This window comes from Lissotriton vulgaris, chromosome 10 (genome assembly GCF_964263255.1).
Source record: "Lissotriton vulgaris chromosome 10, aLisVul1.2, whole genome shotgun sequence".
NCBI lineage: Eukaryota > Metazoa > Chordata > Amphibia > Caudata > Salamandridae > Lissotriton > Lissotriton vulgaris.
In genome coordinates, this window is record NC_141698.1 from 307,291,243 (window position 1) to 307,305,640 (window position 14,398).

Consider the following 14,398-nt stretch of genomic DNA (forward strand, 5'->3'; position numbering starts at 1 on the left):
CAGTTCAGATATGGCCATATGCAAAACAGTCTGACCCTGTGCCTCATGTGAACAGTCCAGTCCGAACTACCAACCCATGTCTTCCCTGGACCGGAAACAAGCATCCTGGGACCGGTTTCGGGTTTTTAACCCTCATCAGCCAGGCTATCTTGAATCCAGTGGTAAAGTGAGCAATGGACCCTTGTCTGGGCATACTATGCCAACTTAGGGCAAACAAATCAAAACCAACGGGGATGATGGAAGGAGTGTTGAACACTGCAAGCACTCACCCTCAGTTAACTGATATGGGGTTAGTCCATCATCATTCTTTAGCTCACTCTGCCACCCGAGTTTAGGAATGGCCATATGCAAATCAGTCGGACCCTGTGCCTCATGGGAACAGTCCAGGCCGAACTGCCAAGCTACATCTTCCCTGGACCGGTAGCAAGCATTCTGGGACCTATCTCGGGTTCATTACCCTCATCAGCCAGGCTATCTTGAATCCAATGGCAAAGTGAACAAGGGACCCACTTCTGGTCATACCCTGCCAACTTAGGGCGAACAAAGCAAAGCCAACGGGGATGATGGACGGAGTGTTGAACATTTCAAGCACCCAACCCCAGTTAGCTGATCTGGGTTTAATCCATCATCATTCTTTAGCTAACCCCGCAACCCCAGTTCAGACATGGCCATATGCAAATCAATATTACTCTGTGCTTCACAGAAACAGTCCAGCCCTAACTACCAAACCATGTCTTTCCCGTACCGGAAACAAGCATCCTGGTACCGGTTTCGGATTCATAATACCTATTATCCAGGCTAACTTCAATCCAGTGGCAAAGTGAGCAAGGGACCTACGTCTGGGCATACCCTGCCAACTTAGGGCGAACAAAGCAAAACAAAAGGGGATGTTGGATGGAGTGTTGAACATTGCAAGCAGTCACCCCCAGTTAACTGATATGTGTTTAATCCATAATCATTCTTTAGCTCACTCGTCTACCCCAGTTCAGACATGGCCATATGCAAATCAGTTTGACCCTATGCCTCATGGGAACAGTCCAGCCCGAACTGCCAAGCCATGTCTTCCCTAGACTGGAAACAAGCATCCTTGTACGGGTTTCGGGTTCATAACACTCATCAGCCAGCCTATCTTGAATCCAGTGGCAAAGTGAGCAAGGGTTTCACGTCTGGGGATACCCTGCCAATATAGGGCAAACAAAGCAAAACCAAGGGGTTGATGGACAGAGTGTTGAACATTGCAAGCACTCACTCAAGTCAACTGATCTGTGTTTTATCCATCATCATCATTCTTTAGCTCACTCCTCCACCCCAGTAGAGACATGGTTATATGCAAATCAGTCTGACCCTGTGCCTCATGGGAACAGTCCAGCCCTAACTACAAAGCCATGTCTTCACTGGACCAGAAACAAGCATCCTGGGACCCGTTTCGGGTTCATAACCCTCATCAGCCTGGCAACCTTGAATCTAGTGGCAAAGTAAGCTAGGACTAACGTATGGGCATAGCCTGCCAACTTAGGGCGAACAAAGCAAAACCAAAGGGGATGATGGACGGAGTGTTGAACATTGCAAGCAAACACCCCCGGTCAATTGATCTGGGTTTAATCCATCCTCATTCTTTAGTTCACTCCGTCACCCCAGTTCAAACATGGCCATATGGAAATCAGTCTGACCCTGTGCCTTATGGAAACAGTCCTGCTGGAACTGCAAAGCCATGTCTTACCTGGACCGGGAACAAGCATTGTGGGACCGGTTTCGGGTTCATAACCCTCATTAGCCAGGCTATTTTGAATCCAATGGCAAAGTGAGCAAGGGACCCACGTCTGGTCATACCCTGCCAACTTAGGGCAACCAAAGCAAAGCCAACGAGGATGATGGAAGGAGTGTTGAACATTTAAAGCACCCACCCCCAGTTAGCTGATCTGGGTTTAATCCATCATCATTCTTTAGCTAACTCCTACACCCCTGTTCAGACATGGCCATATGCAAATCAATTTTACCCTGTACCTCACGGGAACAGTCCAGCCCGAACTGCCAATCCATGTCTTCCCTGGACAGGAAACAAGCATCCTGGGACCGGTTTCGGGTTCATAACACTCATCAGCCAGGCTATCTTGAATCCAGTGGCAAAGTGAGCAAAGGACCCACGTCTGGGCATACCCTACCAACTTAGGGCAAACAAAGCAAAACCAATAGGGATGATGACCAGTTTGTTGAACATTGCAAGCACTCACCCCCAGTCAACTGATCTGTGTTTAATCCATCATCATTCTTTAGCTCACTCTGACACCCCAGCTCAGATATGTCCATATGCAAATCAGTCCGACCCTATGTCTCATGGGAACAGTCCAGCCCGAACTGCCAAGCCATGTCTTCCCTGGACCAGAAACAAGCATCCTCGGACCAGTTTCGGGTTCATAACCCTCATCAGCCAGGCTATCTTGAATCCAGTGGCAAAGTGAGCAAGAGACTCACGTCTGGGCATACCCTGCAAATTCAGGGCGAACAAAGCATAACCAAAGGGGATGATCGACGGAGTGTTGAAAATTGCATGCACTCAGCCCTGTTAACTGATCTGGGTTTATTCAATCATTATTCTTTAGCTCACTCCGGCACCCTCAAACATAGCCCTATGCAAATCAGTCCGACCCTGTGCCTCATGGCTACAGTCCAGCTGGAACTGCCAAGCCATGTCTTCCCTTGACCAGAAACAAGCCTCCTGGGACCGGTTTCGGGTTCATAACCCTCATCAGCCATGCTATCTTGAATCCAGTGGCAAAGTAGGCAAGAGACTCACGTCTGGGCATACCCTGCAAACTCAGAGCGAACAAAGCATAACCAAAGGGGCTGATTAATGGAGTATTGAACATTGCAAACACTCTCCCCCAGTAAACAGATCTGGGTTTAATCCACCATCATTCTTTAGCTCACTCCGCCACCCCAGTTCCAACATGGCCATATGCAAATCAGTCTGAACCTGTGCCTCATGGGAACAGTCAAGCCCGAACTGCCAAGCCATGCTTTTCTTGGACCGGAAAGAAGCATCCTCGGACCGGTTTTGGGGTTATAATGCTCATGCGCCATGAAACCGTACGGTGTCCGAGCGCGGTATAACATTTTTTACCATACCATACCATACCATCAGCGAGGCTAAGTGGCAAAGTGGGCAAGGGAACTACGTCTGGGCATACTGTGCCAACTTAGGGTGAACAAATCAGAACCAAAGGGGACGTTGGACAGAGTGTTGAACACTGAAAGCGCTCACCCCCAGTCAACTGATCTGTGTTTAATCCATCATAATTCTTTAGCTCACTCCGCCACCCCAGTTCAGACATGGCCATATGCAAATCAGTCTGACCCTGTGCCTCATGGGAACAGTCCAGCCCGAATTGCCAAGCCATGTCTTCCCTGGACCAGAAACAAGCATCCTGGGACTGGTTTCGGGTTCATAACCCTCATCAAGCACTCACCTGTGTCAACTGATCTCGGATGAATCCATCATCATTCTTTGGCTCACTCTGCCACCCCAGTTCATTCATGGTCATATGCAAATCAGTCCGACCCTGTGTCTCATGGGAACAGTCCAGCCCGAACTGCCAAGCCAGGTCTTCCCTGGACCGGAAACAAGCATCCTCGGACCAGTTTCGGGTTCATAACCCTCATCAGCCAGGCTATCTTGAATCCAGTGCCAAAGTGAGCAAGGGACCTACGTCAGGGCATACAATGTAAACTTAGGGTGAACAAAACAAAACCAAAGGGGATGATGGATGGAGTGTTGAACATTGCAAACACTCACCCCCAGTCAACTGACCTGGGTTTAATCCATCATCATTCTTTAGCTTACTCCGCCACCCCAGTTCAGACATGGCCAGATGCATATCAGTCTGACTCTGTGCCTCATGGAAACAGTCCAGCCCAAACTGCCAAGCCAATTCCTCCCTGGACCAGAAACAAGCATTCTGGGACCGCTTTCAGGTTCATAACCCTCATCATCGAGGCTAGCTTGAATCCAGAGGCCAAGTGAGCAAGGGACCCACGTCTGGGCATACCCTACCAACTTAGGGCGAACAAAGCGAAACCAAAGGGGATGATGGACGGAGTGTTGAACATTGCAAGCCCTCACCCCCAGTCAACTGATCTGGGTTGAATCCATCATCATTCTTTAGCTCAATCTGCCACCCCAGCTCAGACATTGCCATCAGCAAATGAGCCTGATCCTGTGCCTCATGGGAACAGTCCAGGCCGAACCACCAAGCCATTTCTTCCCTGGACTGGTAGCAAGCATGCTGGGGACAGTTTTTGGGTTAATAACCCGCATCAGCCAGGTTATCTTGAATCCAGTGGCAAAGTGGGCAAGTGACCCCACTCCTGGCATAACCTGCCAACTTAGGGCGAACAAAGCAAAACCAAAGGGGATCGTGGACGGAGTGTTGAAGTCAAGTCAAGTCAAGTCATAAAATTTGTATAGCGCACTACATACCCAGAGGGTTTCAAGGCGCTTAGGAAGGGGAGGAGGATTATTTGTCAAATATCCACGTTTTAAGCTGCTTTCTGAACGCTAGGTTGTTCTGGGTGAGGCGGAGGTAAGCGGGGAGTGAGTTCCATGTTTTAGCAGCCAGGTATGAAAAGGATCTGCCTCCCATGGTGGTCTTGTTGATGCGAGGTACAGTGGCGAGGGCTTGGCTGGAAGACCGTAGTTGGCGGGAGGGGGTGTAGAAGGACAGTCGAGAGTTGAGGCAATCTGGTCCGATGTCGTAGAGTGATTTGTGTGCGTGGGTAAGCAGTCGGAAAGTGATCCTCTTATTGACGGGTAGCCAATGGAGGTCTTTAAGGTGACCAGAGATGTGTTCGTTGCGTGGGATGTCTAATATGAGCCTGGCTGATGCGTTTTGGATTCGTTGGAGTTTCTTCTGGAGTTTTGCGGTAGTACCCGCGTAGAGGGTGTTTCCGTAGTCCAGTCGGCTCGTGACCAGAGCGTGGGTGACTGTTTTCCTTGTTTCGGTGGGGAGCCAGCGAAATGTTTTTCTGAGCATGCGAAGAATGTTGAAGCAGGAAGAGGATACGGCGCTGACTTGTCTGTTCATTGAGAGTGAAGAATCCAGGATGACGCCAAGGTTCCGTGCGTGGTCTGTCGGGATGGGTGCTTTTCCGAGGGCTTCCGGCCACCAGGAGTCGTCCCATGCAGAGGGGGAAGTACCTAAGATGAGGACTTCTGTTTTGTCTGAGTTCAGTTTCAGACGGCTTTGTTTCATCCATTCGGCAACTTCTTTCATTCCTTCGTGTAGGTTAGTTTTGGCGGTGCTGGGGTCATTGGTGAGAGAAAGGATTAGTTGGGTGTCGTCCGCGTAGGAGATGATGTTGAGGTTGTGTTGGCGTGCGATGGCCGCGAGGGGGCTCATGTATACGTTGAAGAGGGTGGGACTGAGTGAGGAACCTTGAGGTACGCCGCAGATGACTTCAGAGGCCTCGGACTTGAATGGAGGAAGGCGGACTCTCTGGGTTCTTCCGGTGAGGAACGAGGTGATCCATTCAAGTGCTTTTCCTTGGATTCCGATGTTATTGAGGCGTTGTAGAAGGGTGCTGTGGCAGACTGTGTCGAATGCTGCAGAGAGGTCGAGGAGGATGAGGGCGACTGTGTCCCCATTGTCCAGTAGAGTTCGAATGTCGTCTGTTGCTGCGATGAGGGCGGTCTCAGTGCTGTGTTTTGCTCGGAAGCCAGATTGTGAGGGGTCGAGGGATTTGTTGGCTTCGAGGAAAGCGGCGAGCTGGTTGTTGACGGCTTTCTCGATGACTTTGGCCGGGAATGGAAGAAGCGAGATGGGGCGGTAATTTTTGAGTTCGGTGGGGTCCGCTGTTGGTTTTTTCAGAAGGGCGGTGAGTTCAGCGTGTTTCCAGTCTTCTGGGAAGGTAGCGGAGTTGAAGGAGCAGTTGATGACGTCTCGGAGGTGCGGTGCTATGACGGAGTCTGCTTTGTTGAAGATGTGGTGAGGGCATGGGTCTGTGGGGGATCCTGAGTGGATGGAATTCATCAGGCGGATGGTGTCCTCAGTGGAGATTGGGTTCCAAGCGTTAAGGGTGTTCACGGGGGGAAGATGGTCAGCAGATGGTAGGGTGGGTTGGTTTTCGGGTTGGTTGTCAAAGCTGTTGTGGATGTCTGCAATCTTGTTGTGGAAAAAAGAGGCTAGGGAGTCGCAGAGGGTTTGAGAGGGGGTGATGTCGTTGGAGTTGGCCGAGGGATTGGAAAATTCCTTGACGATGTTGAAAAGTTCCTTGCTGTTGTGGGCGTTGTTGTCAAGTCGATCCTTGAATGCTGTTTTCTTGGCTTTTCGGATCAGTTGGTGGTGAGTGCGGGTGGCGCTTTTGAAGGCGTCCTTGGTGCTGGTGGTTGGGTCTTTTTTCCAGGCCTTTTCAAGGGAACGGCAGAGTTTCTTGGACTTCTTGAGATCATCGTTGAACCATGAGGCCTTCTTGCTGCCAGGTTTGCTTTGACGTTTTTTCAGTGGTGCTAAGGTGTCGGCGGTGTTGGATAACCAAAGGGTGAGGTTGGCGGCGGCTTCGTTGGTGTCAGAAGATAGGGCTGGGGGGTATCGAAGGAGCGATGCGGAGATTTGGTCCGTGGTGATTTTGTTCCAGTTTCTTTGCAGGGTAGGTTGGGAGTGGTTGATGGGTTTCGGCTTGTTGTAGATGAAGTGAACGCAGCTGTGGTCGGTCCAGAGGAGATCCGTAGTGTGGCTGAAGGAGACATGATTGCTGGATGTGAAGACGGGGTCGAGTGTGTGACCTGCGATGTGGGTGGGGGAAGTGACTAGTTGTTTAAGTCCGAGGTTGGCGAGGTTATCCAGGAGGGTGGTGGTGTTGCGGTCGTTGGTCTTTTCAAGGTGAAAGTTGAGGTCTCCCAGAAGGATGTAATCTTTGGAGGTGAGCGCGTGTGGGGTGATGAAGTCCGTGATGTCTTCACTGAATTTTGCGCGGGGTCCTGGTGGTCTGTAGAGGAGGGTGCCTCTGAGTGTTGTTTTGGGGTCGATGTGGATCTGGAAGTGAAGGTGTTCGGAGTTGGCAAGGTTGGCGTCAGAGCTGGTTGAGATGCGGATAGATTTTTTGTGGACGATAGCGATTCCTCCTCCTGTGTGGCTGGTACGGTCTTTGCGGGTGATCTTATAGTCTTCAGGGATGGCAATGGTGAAGTCTGGGGCGGAGGAAGCATTCATCCATGTTTCCGTAAGGAAGGCGATGTCCGGAGAAATGGTGTCTAGTAGATTCCATAGATCAATGGCGTGCCTGTGAACCGATCGGGTGTTGAGAAGGATGCATTGTAGGTGGTTGCGGTCGGGAATCTGAGGTGTGGTCGCAGCAGAGATGTTGTCGGTGCCGCTGAATTTGCAGGAGTAGCAGGAGAAAGGTCCATGGGTGTGTCCAGGGGCGGCTAGGACGCAGTTGGGGGCGCGACCGGGGTTAAGGGCTAGGAGGGTGGCGGCATCGTAGGTAATGCGGGAGGGCTGGGCAGCACGGGGGGCAGGGGGTCTGGCGCTGGGCGCGGTCCAGGCGCGGACGGGCGTAGACGGGCTTACCTTTGGCGCACCTTCGGCGCGGATTGGGCGCGGTCGCTGCGCGTGGACGCTGCGCGCGGGAACTCCTGTCATATATGGATGGTGGAGGGGGAGGGGCGAGGGCGTCTCAGCTGGGAGGCGGGGCGGGCTACGGAGGACAACAATCGCCAAAATGGAGGCGGAGGGGTCTGAGCGCCGATAGCGCTTGGTGAGAACGCAAATGCTGAGATAAACTTGGCCAAATATAGACAATGCAGATAACGCTGGCAAATTAATATCAAAGATATGCAAAGCGGCGGTCAAAACACACAGCTGGCAGTAGTTAACGCAAATGCTGGGATAAACTTGGCAAAATGTAGACAATGCAGATCACGCTGCCAAATTAATATCAAAGATATGCAAAGCGGCAGTCAAAACACACAGCTGGCAGTAGTCATGGGCAAGGCGCTGCTAGTACGATACCACGGTTTCAGGGGAGCGACCACTCTGCTGGGAAGCGGAGTTCGAGTCACGGCGCTTCCAGGTGCTGCAGCGCTGTTTGTTGTCTGTGGGAGGGCGTCTCAGCTGGGAGGCGGGGCGGGCTACGGAGGACAACAATCGCCAAAATGGAGGCGGAGGGGTCTGAGCGCCGATAGCGCTTGGTGAGAACGCAAATGCTGGGATAAACTTGGCCAAATATAGACAATGCAGATAACGCTGGCAAATTAATATCAAAGATATGCAAAGCGTCGGTCAAAACACACAGCTGGCAGTAGTTAACGCAAATGCTGGGATAAACTTGGCAAAATGTAGACAATGCAGATCACGCTGCCAAATTAATATCAAAGATATGCAAAGCGGCAGTCAAAACACACAGCTGGCAGTAGTTATGGGCAAGGCGCTGCTAGTACGATACCACGGTTTCAGGGGAGCGACCACTCTGCTGGGAAGCGGAGTTCGAGTCACGGCGCTTCCAGGTGCTGCAGCGCTGTTTGTTGTCTGTGGGAGGGCGTCTCAGCTGGGAGGCGGGGCGGGCTACGGAGGACAACAATCGCCAAAATGGAGGCGGAGGGGTCTGAGCGCCGATAGCGCTTGGTGAGAACGCAAATGCTGGGATAAACTTGGCCAAATATAGACAATGCAGATAACGCTGGCAAATTAATATCAAAGATATGCAAAGCGGCGGTCAAAACACACAGCTGGCAGTAGTTAACGCAAATGCTGGGATAAACTTGGCAAAATGTAGACAATGCAGATCACGCTGCCAAATTAATATCAAAGATATGCAAAGCGGCAGTCAAAACACACAGCTGGCAGTAGTTATGGGCAAGGCGCTGCTAGTACGATACCACGGTTTCAGGGGAGCGACCACTCTGCTGGGAAGCAGCAAGCAAGCATTCACCCCCAGTTAACTGATCTGGTTTTAATCCATCATCCTTCTTCAGCTCACTCCGCCACCCCAGTTCAGACATGGCCATATGCAAATCAGTTTGGCCCTGTGCCTAATGGGAACAGTCCAGCCCGAACTGCCAAGCCATGTCTTCCCTGGACCGGAAATAAGCATTCCTGGGACCGGTTTTGGGTTCATAGCCCTCATCAGTGAGGCTATCTTCAATCCAGTGGCAAAGTGAGCAAGGGACCCACGTCTGGGCATACCCTGCCAACTTTGGGCGAACAAAGCAATTCCAAAGGGGATGATGGACGGAGTGTTGAACATTACAAGCACTCACCACCAGTCAACTGATCTGTGTTTAATTCATCATCATTCTTTAGCTCACTCCTCCACCACAGTTCAGACATGACCATATGCAAATCAGTCTGACCCTGTGCCTCATGGGAACAGTCCAGCCCGAACTGCCAAGCCATGTCTTCCCTGGAACTGAAACAAGCATTCTGGGACCGGACCTGATTAGTCCTTGTCTGCAATAAATACTGCTGTCTTCCACTTCTGCCAGGAAGCTGGGCCAGAGAGGAGAGAACTCATTTGGACTAAGAGCAGACACTCTCTGCCACAAGAGAACAAATGGAAATGTGGTATAAATATTGGGGCTCAGACCCAAGGACTTTAGAACTCTTCTGGACTCATAAACATACCAAGAAGAAGAGCTGGAGAAGCAGTGAGGAGGAACTACCACTTGATGTGTGCTTGGCTGTGTTGGCCTGCAGTGGAAGCTTCTGTCTTGGGCAGAGAAAGGACTGTACTAAACTTTCTGCAACTTCTTTGTTTGATTTTCCCCAAGGGCTTGAAGAAGAGCTTGTCCCCTGTTTAAGATGACTCAAAAACAGCAAATCCCTCAAGCACATCTGAGGTTCCGTGACAATTGTAAGTGGTGTTTTCGACTCGTACGAATATAGTCGAGTCTGGTATCTACGAACCGCAAATGACGAGTTTAGTAAGTGTGCGCAGTTTCGCTGTGCTAACTTAAACCGTTCGTTTGCTACGTGGGTTTTTCATCTGTACCCACGGGTTCCATCTTAGATACGGCATCCATTTTGTCTCTTGCCCTCAAGTAGCCAGCGAACGGACGTTGTCCGCTTTGCGACCCTGGGACTCCCAAGATATTTGCGGAAGACACATGCCCTTTGTAAATGTCTTTATGATGAGGGGGATGATACTGTAAGGCAGATGGCCCCGCTCGAGGCTCATCTCGCCGTGCCGGTTTATTGTCTCAGCCGTGCATCTCATTAGGCACGTCCCTTTGATGCCTGTAGCTCGTGTTTCCCGATACCTCCCCTTTTACACCCTTTCCAATCTCCCCACTGTTTTCCATCTTCCTCTGCACCTGTCCTTGTTCCTTTTTCGATCTGTTTTACGGCTGATTGGAATGTACTAATGGTGGGAAGATGGGTTTTTACAGTTGGGAACCGCCAAATGTTTCCGCACTTATGCTCCGGACCTGATGAGTATCAAAGTGACCAAAGCGACCCCTCCCGGGGATAATTGTGGGAACCGGGTTGTAAACTTTTGTCTGCTATGTAAACCTATGGGAAAATCGTGTATAAAAGGAGCGATCCACAGAACCAATTTGAAGCAGTCTCCCTGAACTACACTCGTTGTACTTCCGTGATCTCTGTGTTTCCCTGCAGCAAATAAACCTTGAATCTTTGACGCCGAAGGAAGTGTCCCGTGTCTCTGTCATTCGTACGCCGGAGCAGGTTACCCACGAAGGTTTCAGGTGTTGTCCCCTGGCACCGCTGGGTCTTAAAGAACCCAGTCCTTCAGTTGGCGCCCAACGTGGGGCTGCATCAGTGGTACCGGTCCAAGCCCGACGATCGTGAGGAACTTCGTGTGAAATCTCCGAGGGAAGGTGCACTCCGCTTCATCGATCCTGTTGTCGAAACAAGTGGCCCGAAGACTTTTCCCGCGAAGATTCCCGCCTCCTGACGGCTGCGACGGACTGCTGCCCTGACTGTAGACCTGTTTTGGCGCCTGGCGTAGACCTTGGTAGAGCGAGACGATTGATGGGCCTTCCTGGTGACGCCATCGATCTTTGAGTTAAGTATTTGTGGGTCGCTTCCAGAGTTCTTGGTTGTGGTTGCTTAGTGGTTGCATGGTTCCATTGCATTTGTAGTTCTTGGTACTTTGTTGTGTTGTTTGACGACTGCAGCCGCCAAAAACCGAGGGTTTTTTGCTCTTTGCTGGGACTTGGTAAATCCCGTAACCCTTGAAGTTTGTGAAACTCGGCTAGTGTGCAATATGCCTGGTCGCAGTACTTTGTTTAGTTGTTTCAGACGTTGTGGTGCGGATTCCCGGCTGGAGGACTCGTGTCCGATACCTCCGGTTGGAACTCCGACTTATGAACTGTACAGTAAACATGGGCTAGGCCCGATTACTTTTAATGATTATTGGATTCGCTATACAAAGAAGGACGGTGTCCTTAGTTGGCCACCTCATGGTAGCTTTGAGACCCCGATCTTAGATAACCTAGAGGCTAAATTGTTTGAGAAAAAGTCAAGGCCGGCCATGTTTGATGCCTTTCGGTTGTGGCATAAAGAAGCCCGACAGAAAGAAATCAGACAGACTAAACGAAATCAGAGAGATAGTGTTGCTACCATTGTAAAGAAAGCAGAGCAATTTCAGCATGATAAGGAGGTTAAGGAAAAGGAAGTGTTTGATAGATTACAGCGTATGACTATAGATAAATGCTATCCTGCTTTGCCTACGGAGTCGGAAAAGAAGGAAGACGCAGTTGAGGATCCTTTAATGTCTTATCTTATGAAGTCCCCACCTCCGTACGTGCAGGGTACCACAGTTCCTGTGGCTCCCCCTGTGCCTGTTCCTGTACCTGCTCCTCAACCTGCATCCGTTCTTCCGATTGTTCCCGCTCCCTTGCCTATTGCTATTCCTACTGCTCCTCCGCTTCCACATACTCCTGCTCCCGCTACTGCTCCTGCTCTGTTAACTCCTGCTGTTGCTTCTGTCTCTACTCCTTCGCTTGTTAGTCCTGTGTCCTATGCTTCTCCCTCTACTCGTAGCCGTACTTCTCCTCTTGCGGCTAGCTTCTTTCATTCTCTCGGACCTGTCCTTGGGTCCGCTGGTTCAGATGGTCCTCAGAGACGTAGTCAGCTTCCAGGTAACAGGGAACGCGCTTCGCTATATAATATGGCGATGGGTTGGATGACGCATCCCCTTAGAAATCCACCACGTATTGTACTCGATACGTTTTGTCAATTCAATATACCAACACAAAGATTCGTGTTCGAAGAAATGTGTAAGGTTCTTCGTGATCAGATATCGGCCGACGCACCTGACGAGGTGCTGACCGCTTTGTCTGATTTGCAGCTTCAGTTCTCGACTGGACTGATAGTGGATACCAACGTTCGACGTGCGGTTGAACGGTTGCTATCTTTCCGTCCCACTCCTATACCTCAAGCCTTGTTTGTTGAGGATGTTGAAAGACAGCCAGATGAGTCTGGTCAGTTTCCCATGCGGGAAGTCCCACCGGTGTGGATGCCAGCTAATCCACAGGCTCAACCTCCGATATTGGCACATTTCCAGAGAGTATGGATAAATCTCCCATGGAAACGATCAGAAGTGTTACAGGTAAAGCAATCTTTGCCTGACCCTCGCAAAAATCCTGCAGGGTACTATAAAGAATTATCGCAGCTCGTAGACGCTACGATAATGAATCTTGCCGATATCGACATGCTGTTCGGCAATGTTGTACCGCAACCGGTATGGGCTAAGATTCGGCAGGAAAATCATCCGAATGAATTAGGCGGTGATTGGGCTGCCATTGTAGCGGCAGATGGTTTGCAAACTGGTGGTGCTAAACCCGAGCAGTTGATTGCTGCTCTTCCTCAAAGAATAATAACGCTCATGAAAACTCTTATGCCAGCTATGAGGGTGAATTGGGACAAATTGTCAGCTTGTAGACAGAAGAAGGACGAGAGTGTCTCCGACTTCTTTACGAGATTTGAGGAGGCATTCATCGATCACAGTGGTCAGGATATGAGCACTGAGGGTGGTCAGCGGTTGTTCGTAGACAAATTTGTTTCTAACTTATTGCCCGATTTGAGCAATAAATTGAAGAATTCAGAAAGTGCGTGGGCCGTTTCTACCTCGGCTCAGATACTGGCCACAGCACAATATTATGAGAATAGAGAGAAAGAAGAGAACGACCGTGCTGATAAAAAGACGAAAGAACTCAAAACTAAAGTGTTGTTACAGCAGGCCTATCCTCCGCGTTCGAATCAGAATGCTTTGCAACAGAATAGATCGCAGCCGCAATCGAACCGATCACAAACTCGTAATGACTCCTCTTCCCAAAGATCTTCGTTAGGGTACAATCAATGTGCCTATTGTAGACAGGAGGGTCATATCAAATTCAATTGTCCTGTTCTAAACGACCGTAATAGTGGTAATTCATCTAGAAGAGGTCGTGGTGGTTCACAGCAAACGTCACGTGGTAGAAGTCGTGGTGCTCAGAATGACCGTCCAGATAACTCATCTAATTCCGATAATTGTTTTGATCAACGTGGATCATCGCAAGGACGATCTGCGCAGTACAATGTAGACGATTATTACGTCAATCAGGGAACTGACGACAGTAATTACTAGGACAGCCATAGACAAGGAGAGGGAGTGGTATCAGTTCCGGTTGATCAGAGAGGGCCTTACGTCACGGTTGCTACATCGGGCGTCGTTGAGCCTTTTCTGTTGGACACTGGTGCAGCGAAAAGTTCCATACAGCATTCGACACTCCCTGGCGCACCTTTGTCTGGCTTAACAAATGTTTCCGTTGGATTCTCTGGCGCCCCCGTTAGCAATCCAGTTTCGCGCCCTTTGCCCCTTACAATTGGGCCCCGTGAGCTAGAAGCTCCGTTGATTTTGACCACGGGCTGTGGTGAAAATCTTTTGGGCCTGGATTTATTAAAACGTTTGTATGCAACTCTGTATTGTTCTCCTGCGGGTGTAAAGCTTACTTTGGGAGAAAAGGTTGTTTCTCCTATGTATTTGTCTCTCGATAAGCTCCCACCGGAATTGAGTTCACTTCCTGCATCTTTGTGGGCAACAGGTCCCAATGATGTGGGCCTGCTTGACATCTCCCCTTATGTTGTTCAGTTGAAATCTAATGTGCGGTTGCCACGTATTCCCCAGTATCGTATCTCTCTTGATGGTGAACGAGCATTGTTAGCGATCATCTATGATTTGATCGAGAAAGACGTTATTGAGGAAACACGGGGAAACGTGTGCAACAGCCCTGTACTGCCCATTCTAAAACGTACTGATCCTTCGAAACCACCTGTTTATCGTTTTGTTATCGATTTACGGGAGGTGAATAAAATTGTGATTCCTCAGTTCCCCGTTGTGCCTGACATCATGGCACTACTGACTCTGATTCCAGCTTCTGCATCTTGGTTTTCGGTGATTG